The sequence below is a fragment of the Cornus florida genome, unplaced genomic scaffold, assembly GCF_030987335.1.
Source record: "Cornus florida cultivar Cherokee Brave unplaced genomic scaffold, ASM3098733v1 CherokeeBrave_3.0.0_Hap2_Chr04, whole genome shotgun sequence".
Lineage (NCBI taxonomy): Eukaryota > Viridiplantae > Streptophyta > Magnoliopsida > Cornales > Cornaceae > Cornus > Cornus florida.
This window is the reverse complement of record NW_026775574.1, coordinates 79,508,260-79,524,197: the sequence shown is the minus strand read 5'-3', so window position 1 is coordinate 79,524,197 and position 15,938 is coordinate 79,508,260. Positions and strand designations below refer to the sequence as shown.

The following is a 15,938-nucleotide window of genomic DNA, read 5'->3' as shown; positions in this document are numbered from 1 at the left end:
AAAATCAGATGGCCATCAATGGAAGTTCTCAACTCCGCCGTGTTATGCGGGGGGGCAGGCCGGAGGTTCTGGAAAAACATCCGTACTAGCCTCGGGTACACCAGGTCTGTGACAGGGGCAAGAATGGCTGCAAGGCCCCTCCGTAGTATATCATCATATGCTGATCGGGTAAGCACCGATCAGGAGAAGAAATCTGTAACAAAGACCGACTCGTGCGTCACTGAAAGGCGTGAGTATTTACGTAATGGTTGGTCTAACTCCGTGTAATACCCCTAAAATTAAAAAGGATATAATTGGGATTTTACTATTTATTTTAAGTGTTTTATGTGTTTATATGGATATGTGTTTAGGTTTAATTGATTAAATTATTTGTTCGTTCTTTATTTTATTTAATTGTTTAGTCTTTAATTGATTTAATTGTCATTTGGGTTGTTTTTGAATTGTTTTGTTGGTTAATTATTTTATGTAATTTAATTGGGGTTTTAATTGATTGAATAATTAGTTTTTTTTATTTTATTTAATTAAATAGGTTAGATTATTAGGGTTTTGTCTCTTTACCATCACGTTTGAATAAAGCCGCCTTGTTTAATTAAGCCGCCTTAGAGATGTAAGGAATTGTTGATTTTCGTCTCTACGATTAAAGTAGAATTAGGGTTAATATCTTTTCCTAAGCCTATAAATAAAACAATAAGGGTCTGCTTAGGGTTGTAAGCACAAACCGTATTCACGAATAGTGAAAATACAGAGAGTGAAACAGAGAGTTTAAGGGAAAAACTAAAGGAGAGGAAGGTAGGGTTTGAGCCAAGGATTGTAAGCCGAACTAAGGAGGAAGCTTGAGTGCTGTTTGAGGATTAGAACCGGAGCAGAGGAATCCTTGACGGCGGTCACGATCGCCAGAAAGTTTAGGAAGAAGACGACGTTGAAAGGTTTCAAACCGAAACCAAAAGGCAAGTTCTTCTACTTTCTCTTTCCTTTGGCTCGTGTTCTGTACACCTAGATAATCTCTAGGGTTTAATCAATCAGTAACTGGAATTTACATGTTCAATATATGTTATTTTAATGATCTGGTTGTGTTGAAATCAAAACTGTTACAATTTCTACATGTCTCGTTTCAATTTTCAGTTCTTTAAGCATGTTGCTCTGTTGTAACTTTAGACTTTGTAATTTATTTCATCTACTGCAAACGAACTATGGGGATGTTATAGGGATTTATATAGGATCCTTAGGTTTAGTGGTGAAGAAGAACAGAGGGTTTGGAAGAGAACTGAAATTTCTTAAATTAGTTTCAGTGTTGTTCTGCAAACATATTGGTTTAATGGCTTTGTTTAATCTCTGTAATTGATTTCAAATTGTTGTTCTAAAACCATTGGGAGTCTGTTTTGGTATTAATAAGACCTTAGGATAAGATTTTTTTAAACCAACTGAATGGCAGAAACATGCCGGAGAAGAAGCAGAAAGTCAGAACGGAGTAGAACGGGGACAAAGACTCTCAAAGGAGGTGAGAGCCGGCTCCATGGATGTGGGAGCCGGCTCCCATACTCATTGAGCCGGCTTTACATTCTTAGAGCCTGCTCTTGGAATTTAGAGCAGGCTCTTTCAAATAGGGATTTTCTGAATTTTTTTTTTTTACGATCTATTTGCAACTGTTGGACAATGGGAACTGTTTGGATGGGTCTGGGTCTACACAAAGGTATTAAGAAATTTATTTTTGGTGTAATTAAGACCTTAAGTTGATTAAAGTTGACCTCTAAGTCAATGGGAGAAACAGTATAAAATTAAGGAATTTTCTATGCTGTTAACGGATGGAAGAGAAATAAATTGCTTAATTAAATTTCAGCAATTGTTATGGGATTTAGTAAGTTATTTAAACTTATTTTATATGCATGGTGAAGTATTTTAATAACCAATTGGACTTGTGGCATAGTGTATGGCTCCGTGCTAAAAGATGAAACAGAATACGAGTATACAACTTAGTACGCTGTTATCGGACGAAATGAACTAAATTGCCTAGATTAGTTTAGCAATTAATTAGACTATACTATGATTATAAAACTTATTTATAATGCATGATAGAGTCATATATATATTAGATGTGATCTACGTATGCTTTGGATGCTAGTTGTTGAACTTTTAAACCGTTTCCTGCAAATACATGGTTTAACTCTTGGATTTAGATTGCTGAAACTATAAATAGTCTCCTGCAAGTATTTGGGACGGTTCTGGATTGTAAATTGCTAAACTGTTAATTATGTGTTGTAATTTACATGGGTTGGATGTTAATTGTGGAATCTTATATATTATTCTACAGTTAATTGGATTATGGTTTTGAACTGTAATTGTTGTGGCATTATATAAACTATTCTGCAATGATATGGATAATTGGTTTTCGACTATAAATTACTTGCTTATTATTTATATGTTGTAATTTACATGGATATGGAGGATCGTATGCACCGGTATGGGACGGTGACATACTAGGTATGGTTTAGCTCAAAACGCTCATTCCTACCTTATGGATTTTAATTGGTGAACAGTTCTACCTGTTCAATCAATTATATGAATTTTGTGGATTGTATGCACCGGTATGGGACGGTGACATACTAGGGACAGACTGATTCAAAATAACTCAGTCCTACTTATTTTGGATTAAGGGTTCGAATTATAAAAACATAATTCTCCTTATATTTAAGTCTGTGCAGCTGAATAAGCTGAACGACTTATTGGATTTCCTATGGATGGATATGAATGGATTTTAAATATATGTTTATGGTACCACGAGATGAGCTTGAGTTTCAGACTCGTTGGCTAGGGTGCGTATATGCAGTGGATGCGTAACTGGCAATAGTAGGTTGAGGTGTACCCTGTTAGGTCTAGGTACTCATGCCCACCTTTGGGTGCATTTTTGCATGTTGCCTTCTATTCAGGTTGAGACCCCTACTATAGTCCAGTGAATGTCCCTTAGTGTGGATATATCTATATGTATGGACTAGATAGCTATTGTTGAGACATCTAGGGTGTATTTGCGTATCGAGTCACTGTTTGGATTGTAGTTAGAGAAGAATTTGCATGTGGGCCTGACCCACTCTTATTTTTACAGGTGTTCGTTAGTTCCAGACTTAGAGCTGGACCGTGCGGAGCAGATACAGTTATTCACTCCACCGATGACCAGGGTTTTATTTCATATTTTAGACTTGGGATTCGTTTCCAATCTTTTGAGTTCAGTGAGATATTTTAGGGGTCCACCAGATGGATTCCCGAGTTGTATTATAATTGGGGAAGTTGGATGTAGCAGACTAGTTCTTATTTATAAGATTTATTCTGAAGTTTTTAATAAAGGATTTTCATTTATTTTCTTTCCAACGAATTTTATTTACTCATGTTTATCTTAATTATATTCTGTGTTCGATTATTGCTAATTTGTTTGATATCCTCAGGTAATCGGGCGTGGGCCTGGCCAACCCGCATCCGAAAATCTGGGGGTATCACAGTTGGTATCAGAGCACTCCTGGTTCTAGTGTCCTTAGGAGTGTTTTCGTTATAGGACTTCCGCGTTGCGTCTCTTAAAAACTTAGAGCCATATTAGGATTTGTTGTACTCTTGTTACGGTTCGATAGGGGGAGCTGATGTCAATTATATTCCATAGTTATGGAATGGTTGACACTAGGAGGAGGATCTGGTTCAAGGCGAAAACGATATGGACCCAACGGAGTAAAGGATGATGTTGTCAAGTTCTTTGTCAGAAACAGAACTTGGGGATCAAAGATTTAGTCCTAAGGTTGGCATTACTTAGATAGTATACGCCAAGACTGGATTAAGATGTCGGTGTTAGGTCTGTATATCGAGGCCAACACAAATTTCAGATATTCTCAGAAAGGAGACAGACGAATAGTAGGATTCTGAAAAGGGTCCTACGGGATGAAATTTCAGTGTCTCCAAGAAAGGGGATATTAAAGCTTGAAGATGAAGGATCGCATGGAGGTGATCTCATTCATCAGCAGTATAGTGAATGATACTAGTAAAATTGGTGTAAATCAATCTACATGTGGATAAATTTTTGTCGTCCCTCGAAGAGTCAATTGAAACAGTACTCTTCGGTTGGAAATCGGATAAAGTTCTCATTAAAACAAAAACATGATTTTATATCACATTCTGGAACGAATGGGGATTAGGTTGTGACGTTCTATGGTACGTTGTAAAACCACGATAGACGGTTTACATTCCGTGTATAAGGAGGATAAGGGGTAAGCCTTTGGTATTTGCATAGGCAAAAGAATGTTGCTTTTAAGCTATGGTTACAAACAGGTTTCAAGGTTGGATGATTACCAACGAAACTATGAAATGAACTTTTGCGACATAATTTGTGAACTTGAGTTCAAATGAGGTTTTTCTCTAGAATGGAGGATGTTTTAATTAGAAATTATATTTTGGTTGTTTTGTTGCATTGTGTGTATCTATGTGTTGATTTTGTTATTTTGTATTGCATTTTACTACTATGTGTTTCATTTTGTTGTTACGTGTTTTATTTTTGTTAATTAGTCCGGATTGGGAGTATGGATTGGTTGGGAACACAAGTATGTGATCAACCAACTATTGTGTTGATGACGTGGATAATAGCGCTATGTACGCTAGGATTTGTAAATAATTGGTCATATGATTGGGTAGAAACACAAACTCCTAGCCAATCTATTGGACTTGGATGTGCGTCAATAGGGTACATTAATTAGGATGGGATAGCTTAACTACCAATACGAGTCCAATAATTTACAATGATTAGTTGGATATAGTCTACGCTAGGTAGGGATTTGTTTTTACAACACTATAAGAATGGTGGTTGTGAATGTTTTGGGGGATTCGTGAGGTTGTGGTAGGTAAAGATCACTGTAATGCCACTATGGATTGGACGGAGGATTTCGGGCTAGTGGGTACTTATTGGGATGACGCCGACTGAGGATAGTGGACTGATTTAAGTTAGATCAGTCTATTCGTAATTCAGACATGGTTTTGCGAGGGTGTCATTTGGAAGGGTGGCTGGAATTGTACCTAGAGGAGGAACCAAAGTTTCTACACTACATAAAAATGTGGAATTTTTTTTAGGGTCCTAATTTGCAACAATTAGTTGTTGCTTTGACATTGATGACTATATGGAGGATGGGGAAAGTTTCATAAGCTTTTGAAGCAGGACAAGGAGTCAAATTAACACCATTTATATTATAAAGGTAGGGTGTCAAAGATAGGATGGTGAGACCGGTTAGTTATCATAAGGAAACGGTGCACAGTGTGCGTGAAAAAGTTATACTGCGTGGTTAGCTGTTGACGATGCTCCAAATTAAGTACTAGGTGCAGATGGAATTTGGTGGTACCAGACTAATGGTACTTTTGGTAGACAGATTGGGAGGAGGCTCACGGGACTAAGATTCACAACACTTAGTTCTTTCTTCATTCTGGCGGATAATATGATTTCTAAATTAAATCAGCTCAGATCTTGTTTATTTCGAACTAGTGAAATATCAGTTCATATAAATAGAAGGGATTACAAGACGACTTAGATACATCAAAGTGGTAATTCTCATTTTGCGTTACGTTCTGGTTGGTGGAAGGGAACATAGATGAGGACGTTCGAAACAACTGATAGGAGTTTTCGGTTAGTTGTTACATTCGGAGTTGGGGTCTTAGTTTATACACTAATGACACTTGCTTTTACCAAGGCAATAAAGTGGGTCAAATTCAAATATCAGAGCTGACCCTGGAGGCAATGTTACCTTACTCAGACAGAGTATAAGGTACTAGAGGAGGATTTGTCGCATCTGTGAATACTGTCAGAATGACTGAGATATAAAATTTGTAGAAATTTTTCTTGGTACACTCGAACAGTTATAGGGAACATCAGGACATCAAATGTCCGTTCTAGTGACTAGGTTTAGAAAGAGACATGTATATAACTGTCTAAATGAGTCTCCCCAGTTAGAAAGATAACCGGAGGTTATTGGCGATTTTTGGCACTGCCTAAATTACAATGGGAGTAAGACTAATTCTCATAATGTTCACTTTTGAATTTCGTATTAGTTCTACATTGTACAGATAATAGAGGGATAGTTGTGCTTCATATCTCTCAACGGGGGATTGGGTCGAGAATGTATATTTGATAATGGAGGAGATACTTGGGATAGATATCCTAGGTTTTTATGGGAAGTTGGAAGTGTTTACTTCATTTCTCATCTTGATGGCACCAGGAGGTTTGCGGGGGAAGCAAGGTGTGTTGTCAGGGAAGGTCAGTTGTTAGGTATTAAAATTCTTTTCAGGGAAAGTGTTACTAAAACACTAGGATGGATGCATAAACGTTTTGCCAGTTTATGCTATGGAATTTGGAGGAATGTGGATCTTTATCCTGTATAAACAAATGCAGGTACGAATGAGTAGTTGCTAACTCCAACTTATATATTGAATAATTTTGTGTTTTCTTTATATGGGACCCGTAGATAGTTCTGGGAAGTTTTGGAATTCAGTGGAGCTCCTACGCAACAGCAGCGTCCACAATGGAACGATAATGAATGTTAATGAGAAAAATTCAGAGTTTCATGAATTCCGAGGACGGAATTCCGTTTGTTAGGGGGGAAGAATGTAATACCCCTAAAATTAAAAAGGATATAATTATGATTTTACTATTTATTTTAAGTGTTTTATGTGTTTATATGGATATGTGTTTAGGTTTAATTGATTAAATTATTTGTTCGTTCTTTATTTTATTTAATTATTTAGTCTTTAACTGATTTAATTGTCATTTGGGTTGTTTTTGAATTGTTTTGTTGGTTAATTATTTTATATAATTTAATTGGGGTTTTAATTGATTGAATAATTGGTTTTTTTATTTTATTTAATTAAATAGGTTAGATTATTAGGGTTTTGTCTCTTTACCATCACGTTTGAATAAAGCCGCCTTGTTTAATTAAGCCGCCTTAGAGATATAAGGAATTGTTGATATCCGTCTCTACGATTAAAGTAGAATTAGGGTTAATGTCTTTTCCTAAGCCTATAAATAAAACAATAAGGGTCTGCTTAGGGTTATAAGCACAAACCTTATTCACGAATAGTGAAAATACAGAGAGTGAAACAGAGAGTTTAAGGGAAAAACTAAAGGAGATGAAGGTAGGGTTTGAGCCAAGGATTGTAAGCCGAACTAAGGAGGAAGCTTGAGAGCTGTTTGAGGATTAGAACCGGAGCAGAGGAATCCTTGACGGCGGTCACGATCGCCGGAAATTTTAGGAAGAAGACGACGTTGAAAGGTTTCAAACCGAAACCAAGAAGCAAGTTCTTTTACTTTCTCCTTTCCTTTAGCTCGTGTTCTGTGCACCTAGATAATCTCTAGGGTTTAATCAATCAGTAACTGGAATTTACATGTTCAATATATATTATATTAATGATCTGGTTGTGTTGAAATCAAAACTGTTACAATTTCTACATGTCTCGTTTCAATTTTCAGTTCTTTAAGCATGTTGCTCTGTTGTAACTTTAGACTTTGTAATTTATTTCATCTACTGCAAACGAACCATGGGGATGTCATAGGGATTTATATAGGATCCTTAGGTTCAGTGGTGAAGAGGAACAGAGGGTTTGGAAGAGAACTGAAATTTCTTAAATTAGTTTCAGTGTTGTTCTGCAAACATATTGGTTTAATGGCTTTGTTTAATCTCTGTAATTGATTTCAAATTGTTGTTCTAAAACCATTGGGAGTCTGTTTTGGTATTAATAAGACCTTAAGATAAGTTTTTTTTAAACCAACTGAATGGCAGAAACATGCCGGAGAAGAAGCAGAAAGTCAGAACGGAGCAGAACGGGGACAGGGGCTCTCAAAGAAGGTGAGAGCCGGCTCCATGGATGTGGGAGCCGGCTCCCATACTCATTGAGCTGGCTTTACATTCTTAGAGCCTGCTCTTGGAATTTAGAGCAGGCTCTTTCAAATGGGGATTTTCTGAATTTTTTTTTTTACGATCTATTTGCAACTGTTGGAGCATGGGAACTGTTTGGATGGGTCTGGGTCTACACAGAGGTATTAAGAAATTTATTTTGGGTGTAATTAAGACCTTAAGTTGATTAAAGTTGACCTCTAAGTCAATGGGACAAACAGTATAAAATTAAGGAATTTTCTATGCTGTTAACGGATGGAAGAGAAATAAATTGCTTAATTAAATTTCAACAATTGTTATGGGATTTAGTAAGTTATTTAAACTTATTTTATATGCATGGTGAAGTATTTTAATAACCAATTGGACTTGTGGTATAGTGTATGGGTCCGTGCTAAAAGATGAAACAGAATACGAGTATACAACTTAGTACGCTGTTATCGGACGAAAGGAACTAAATTGCCTAGATTAGTTTAGCAATTAATTGGACTATACTATGATTATAAAACTTATTTATAATGCATGATAGAGTCATATATATATTAGATGTGATCTACGCATGCTTTGGATGCTAGTTGTTGAACTTTTAAACCGTTTCCTGCAAATACATGGTTTAACTCTTGGATTTAGATTGCTGAAACTATAAATAGTCTCCTGCAAGTATTTGGGACGGTTCTGGATTGTAAATTGCTAAACTGTTAATTATGTGTTGTAATTTACGTGGGTTGGATGTTAATTGTGGAATCTTATATATTATTCTACAGTTAATTGGATTATGGTTTTGAACTGTAATTGTTGTGGCATTGTATAAACTATTCTGCAATGATATGGATAATTGGTTTTAGACTGTAAATTACTTGCTTATTATTTATATGTTGTAATTTACATGGATATGGAGGATCGTATGCACCGGTATGGGACGGTGACATACTAGGTATGGTTTAGCTCAAAACGCTCATTCCTATCTTATGGATTTTAATTGGTGAACAGTTCTACCTGTTCAATCAATTATATGGATTTTGTGGATTGTATGCACCGGTATGGGACGGTGACATACTAGGGTCAGACTGATTCAAAATAACTCAGTCTTACCTATTTTGGATTAAGGGTTCGAATTATAAAAATATAATTCTCCTTATATTTAAGTCTGTGCAGCTGAATAAGCTGAACGACTTATTGGATTTCCTATGGATGGATATGAATGGATTTTAAATATATGTTTATGGTATCACGAGATGAGCTTGAGTTTCAGACTCGTTGGTTAGGGTGCGTATATGTAGTGGATACGTAGCTGGCAATAGTAGGTTGAGGTGTACCCTGTTAGGTCTAGGTACTCATGCCCACCTTTGGGTGCGTTTTCGCATGTTGCCTTCTATTCAGGTTGAGACCCCTACTGTAGTCTAGTGAATGTCCCTTAGTGTGGATATATCTATATGTATGGACTAGATAGCTATTGTTGAGACATCTAGGGTGTATTTGCGTATCGAGTCACTGTTTTGATTGTAGTTAGAGAAGAATTTGCATGTGGGCCTGACCCACTCTTATTTTTACAGGTGTTCGTTAGTTCCAAACTTAGAGCTGGATCGTGTTGAGCAGATACAGTTATTCACTCCACCGATGACCAGGGTTTTATTTCATATTTTAGACTTGGGATTCGTTTCCAATCTTTTGAGTTCAGTGAGATATTTTAGGGGTCCACCAGATGGATTCCCGAGTTGTATTATAATTGGAGAAGTTGGATGTAACAGATTAGTTCTTATTTATAAGATTTATTCTGAAGTTTTTAATAAAGGATTTTCATTTAGTTTCTTTCCAGCGAATTTTATTTACTCATGTTTATCTTAATTATATTCTGTGTTCGATTATTGCTAATTTGTTTGATATCCTCGGGTAATCGGGCGTGGGCCTGGCCAACCAGCATCCGGAAATCCGGGGGTATCACACTCCGGGTCTGGCTGAGCTGATGTAGGTGAAGTATGCTCAGCCTTAGTCGAATGAGAAGGAGATGCTCCAGCATCAAAGTGAAATCTGCTGTCAGAATAGGGAGACTGTAGGGGCTCAGCTGGCTCCTCCTGCATGGGGTCCTGGGCATGAGATGGACCGGCCTCGGCATCCAGACTCTGCGTGCCCCGACGGTGATAGTGTTCGCGGGCTACAGTCTTGACCCTAGCCATGGCCTGTAAAATAATTGAAAACTTGTAAAGGAAGTCAGTGCCAGATATAAGAGTTTAAAGCACAAAATAGAATCATGTATGTCAAGTAAGATAGACAAAACAGATAGATGACATAAATCTATGGAAGTGACAGGATGTGAACATGCTAAGCAGTATAAGTGTAAAATGCATCCAATGTGGAAAATCACAGGCATTGGGCATGAATGAGATAGCATGGACACAAGATAATATGCATGGAATATGTATGTGAAATCTATGAAGTTCGATCGATCACAAAACATGTGAGATCGATCTCACACGATCGATCTAAGAAATTAAGTAACTAAGTTCAATCGATCTCACTAGATCGATCTGAAAAATATGTTCGATCGATCGAACTGTGCGAAGAACATGAGCAGTCACAGATCTGTGACGTGGATGGCACGGGGCCTTCACGAACAAGGTCGTGGGCCCATCAACACAACATGGCATCAATCCTAGTCAATAAGGCCCATACTCCCAAAATCAAATCAAAAATTAAAAATCTAACGAAATATATATACACATATATACATATATATAGAAAGTGAATCGAAGCTTCATCAATGATGATTTTCATCATTAAAACAACTTGGATCTAGTATTTAAAGCATGTATGTATCAAATGGATGCTTGAAATCACAAGAGGGATTCAGATCTCACCTAAAAACCAAGAGAGAGAAGTGGAGAATCGAAAGGGGTGAGATGCGAAATCCAAGAGGAGCGAGAGAAACGACGCTCTGGATACTCGCCGGAGGTCTCGCGGGATATGGGAGAGTGGATGGTTGCAGCGGCGATGAGAGGGATAGGGTTTAAGAGAGGGTTAGATCGATCTTTGGAATTGATCTAGAAACCCTCGGTTTCATTTTTTTTAAAAAAAAACTTCCTTTTGCCAGTTCGATCGATCGAACTGAATCCTCAGATCGATCGAACTGACATCGATCTTTCCTCAAGTATTTTTGAAATTTTTGAGATTTTTTTTTTTTTTTTTTTTTGAAGAAAATTAAAAAATTTAAAACTTAAAGTTAAAAATTGAAAATAAAAAAATTTTGGATTTTTGAATAATTAAAATAAAATAAAATCTTTTTGGGATTTTTGGAAAATAAAATAATAAAATATATATATATATTTTTGGAATTTTAATATTTAGAAGTCAAAACAAAGTCAAAGCAATGAATTCCAGAAATGAGATCGATCTGAATAAATATTCGATCGATCTGACAGAGAGCTAAAAATATGCAGGTTTTTGGGTTCAGAAATTTTTCTAAATGTTGGAACTCAAGATCGATCGAACTTGAAGTTTGGATCGATTTAAGGACTTACGATCAATCTGAGAACAAATTTGATCGATGGGACAGAGAGGTGATTTGGATGCAGGTGGATGCAGGTTGAAAATTTTCTAAGTGTTGGATGCAGGTAGAAGTTCGATCGATCGAACTCTCATTTGAGATCGATCGAACTTTTGCGAAATGCTCAATTCCAACATAAAAGTGCATGCGATCCTAATCACAGTTCCTAGCAATGCATATGAACCCAAAGCCAATATCTAGACTTCACAAGAAATGAAATTAAAGATAGAAATGATGGAGGAATAGGGTTTTGACACCCTACGAAATGTCTTGCTAGTTTTTAACGTCTTTAGCAAGATGTTGGGCTCTTTTAGCCTAGATCAAACATCTTGTAGTGCATCCCCTCCTCAATGGGGTGATAAGTGCTTTGAACTCCAGCCAACAAATGGTTCTTTAAGGAACTTGTTGGATTAAGCTCAAAAGACGTTTTCGGTCCTTGGTCAATGCAATCTTTGGGCTTCCACGCCCTTTCAAAACAAGATTTAGAAACAACTTTCTTAGAATGCAGGGTTGAAGATGGACTTTTGGAAACCTTGGTCTCACACAAAAACTCAATTCCTTCACTTTTAAGGTCATGACATTTCTCTACAACATTAATCTCTTCATACTTGTCAAATGAATTGGGGGTTGGATTAAAAATATTCAACTTTACCTTCATGTGGCCAAATGAGATCTTCATTATCCCCGTCCTACAATTGATGTTGGCATTCGCGGTTGCCAGGAAAGGACTGCCAAGGATAACGGGAATTTGGCTCTTAGGATTTAGAACCGGTTCCGTGTCAATGACAACGAAATCAATGGGAAAGAAGAATTTATCTATTTTAATTAAGACATCCTCAATGACAACCCTAAGCTTTTTTATTGATCGGTCGGCAAGTTGTAAAACTACCGACGTCAGTTTCAAGTCTCCTAAGCCTAATTTGACATATACCGAGTATGGAAGAAGATTAACACTTGCTCCAAGGTCAAGAAGAGCCCGATTAATGATATGATCACCAATGATGCATGAAGTGGTAGGTGAATCGGGGTCCTTAAACTTTGGAAGAGTGTTATGCTGCAAAATTGAGCTCACTTGCTCGGTTAAGACCACTTTTCTAGGTGCTTGGCTTTTATTCTTCCTCTTTTGGGTGCACAAGTCCTTCAAGAATTTGGCATAAGCTGGAATTTGCTTGATGGCATCCAAAAGTGGAAGATTGACTTTCACTTGCCTAAACACGTTCATGATTTCATTTATTTTGGCATTTTGTTTGTCATTTGAAATAGATCCTTTTAAGGCATCCAGAAATGGAGCTTTTGGTTCAAAACCCTTTTCAGAATTTTTCTTTGAAGTCTCTTCAACACAAGAAGTTTTCAAATCATTTTGCACATCTTTCTTTTCAAAATCACTTTTCAACACATTCTCATTTATATGGTCATGCACATGCAATGAAGGAGGAATATGATATGAAACGGGACGGGTGTCAACTTGTGGTTGCAAAGGTTCACTCTCTTCATTGGATACACTTACTTGGTTGTCCACAATCCTTCCACTTCTCAAGGTAGTTACCACATTGACATGCTCTATTGTGTAACCTTCCGATGAGGAATGAGTCTCCACAACACATTGTTGCTTTTGTAGGGCATTCAAAGGCATTTTTCCCTTCTCTCTTGCATTCAAAGTACTAGCTATTTATCCTACTTGGGTTTCTAGCTTTGCAATGGATTGAGAGTGAGAATGAAACAATTGTGTGTTTGCCTCTAAAGTGCCCAAAGCGATCAAAACTTTCTCTTCAAAAACGGGACTTCTAACATTACCTCGGGAATATGATGGTTGATTGGAAAAATGAGAATTTGAAAATTGGTTTCCTTGTGATTGGTATGATGATCTAAAACCTTGGGAACCTTGGCTTTGCATTGGAAGTTCAATGTACTTTCCTTGAAAACCGCCTTGGAAAGGGTTTGAGCCCCACCCCTTGGTTTTTCCAAGAGAAATTCGGGTGATTCCTCCAACTTGGATTGTAATGACTTCCATAAGGATTGTTCCCTGATTAGCAAAAACAGCATTTGCTTGTGCATGATGCTCACTTTGCACATGTCCCTGGGGACAATTGGAAGTAAAATGTAAAACACTTGAACAAGTCATACATGTCTCATTAGATGCATGATGAGAATGGTTAGGGAAGGAAGATACTTGATTCGCCGAGTTTTGGTTGATCAAAAATTGATCAAACCTTTGAGATAATGATTTCATTTTGGCGGCAATTTCATTGGAATGGTTGACTTCATGTAAGCCAACACTCTTCCTACCACTAGAATTTCTACCATTCTTTGAAGATAAAGTACGATGCAAAGAATTTTCACTCATGCTCTCATAAAGACGCCACACGTCATCCTCATGACTATCAATGTAAGAGCCACCCATGGAAACATCAACCATGCATTTGTAATTGTCCGATAAGCTCTCAAAGAAATATTAAACTAATTGCCATTTGGGCATGTCATGATGTGGACACTTCCTAAGCAATTCATTAAAGCGTTCCCATGCCTCATGAAATGTTTCTCCATCCCCATGTGAAAATTCTCGAATTAAGGTTCTCATGGCATTGGTCTTAGAAACCGGATAGTACTTCTTTAAAAACTCTTGTTGCATTTTCGCCCAAGAAGTTATTGAAAAGGCCTAAGATTGTTAAACCAATATTTTGCCTTGTCTTTAAGGGTGAATGGAAAAAATTTAAGCCTTAAGACCTCCTCCGGTATGTCCGTATATTTTATGGTGGAACATACTTCAAGAAACTCATCCAAATGCTTGTAAGGTTCTTCACTTGGAAGTCCATGATAATTAGGAAGCATTTGAATGGTTTGTGGCTTGATTTCATAATGGTGTGCTCTAAATGGTGGCAATTGAATGCATATGGGTGCCTTATATTCATTAGGCACATAGTGATCTCTTAAAGCAAGGGGAGGATTAGCAATTGGGGGTGCAACATGGGCACCTTGGTTGCCTTGAATGATGGGAGGTGGTGGAGCATAGATTGGCCTTGGCATTCCCACTGGAACTTGGCCTTATTGTTGTGGTGGATGAACATATGGCCTTGGCATGCTTAATGAAACTTACATGTTATCATGATGCACATTGGGGTGGAGGATACCTTGTTGGTCTATATGACCAAGGTCCTCCACATGGTCCTTATTGTGTCCTTCCATTGATGAAATGGATTGACTAGAACTACCTCTTCCCCTAGGGTTTCGAACAATGGATTCAAGATGAAAATTTAAAGGGATAAGAGTGGGTCTCAATGATCTACGACCATGCATGCACAATGTAACACAACAAGCAATAACAACAATCAACAACCTTCCTCCACATTTAATGTTCCCATACTCCCATGCTTAAACAATATGCAAGAAAAGTAAATTGCCTCCACGTGGGCTCACAATTTATCTAAGAATTGAAATACAAGCCTCCACGCGGGCCGACGATTTAACTAAGGCTTTGAGTAAAGAAAAGCTCACAAAGGTCCTTTAGCACTTCAACTCCAAATTTATAGCTTAGCTTAGCAATTTTTTTTTATGATTTTAGCATTTTTTCCTTTGCTTGCTTGAATGCTCCTTTGCTTGCTTAGCTCCTTTGCTTGAATGCTCCTTTGCTTGCTTAGCTTCTTTGCTTGAATGCTCCTTCGCTTGCTTCCTAGCTCAATGCTCCTGGTCAAATAAGAACAAACACAATAAGTAACAAAAATTGAAATCAAAGTAAAGACACGATCAAAAGAGTACTAATTCCTAATTGATTCCACAAATACGACGTTGCCAATCAATCAATCCCCGGCAAAGGCGCTAAAAACTTGGTGTGTCGTCAATTCAAACCCAAAGTTTGTGCAATGTGACCAAGTTTTACATTTAGAAACTGCCACTACTACCTTTCACTAAAAATATAGCTAGGGCGAGTAGGGATCGTCCCAAGGGATTGAGGGTCGCACTAGGTTGAGGAACCAAGATTAGGGTTAGTAGATCGAGTGATCAAAATGGTAGTTGGTTGGTTGGATTAAATTAGATGCAAATTAAATTGAAGTAAGCAATAATGAAATAGAGAGAATAAATGAGAGAGAGAGAGATCTTGGGGTTTAGAGATCACCACTAAGCATACTTTTCTACACCTTTAATGAATGATTAATGAGGGAGAGAACATGTATTGCAACAAGAGGTGTGTGTGTGTGGTTGTTCCAACAAGCATGGATGACAAATTAAGCATATATTGTCTAAACAACATGGTGGATAGCACAACATATCAAATTAAGCCATTAATCCTTTCTTTAAGCTCACAATCCAAACACATCACAAGGTTAGAGATACATGTTACTTGCTTTCATAAGTATGGAACATCAACAACAAGCATGGATTGTCATCCCATTTAACAACTACACTACAACTAAGCTAATGGCATGAAATTAAACTAATTAAACTAAGGAAGAGGTACAATCCATCAAGAAATGAGTATGAACCATCAAATAAACCACAAGAAC

The 15,938-nt window shown here is 37.3% G+C and overlaps 1 non-coding gene across 1 annotated transcript; it reads left to right on the top strand.

Moving 5' to 3' along the window:
• Positions 1-13,913: 13,913 nt before the first annotated feature.
• Positions 13,914-14,020, top strand: LOC132305885 (small nucleolar RNA R71). Its single transcript, XR_009481731.1, has one exon. It is a non-coding gene; the product is annotated as a small nucleolar RNA R71 (small nucleolar RNA).
• Positions 14,021-15,938: the final 1,918 nt, after the last annotated feature.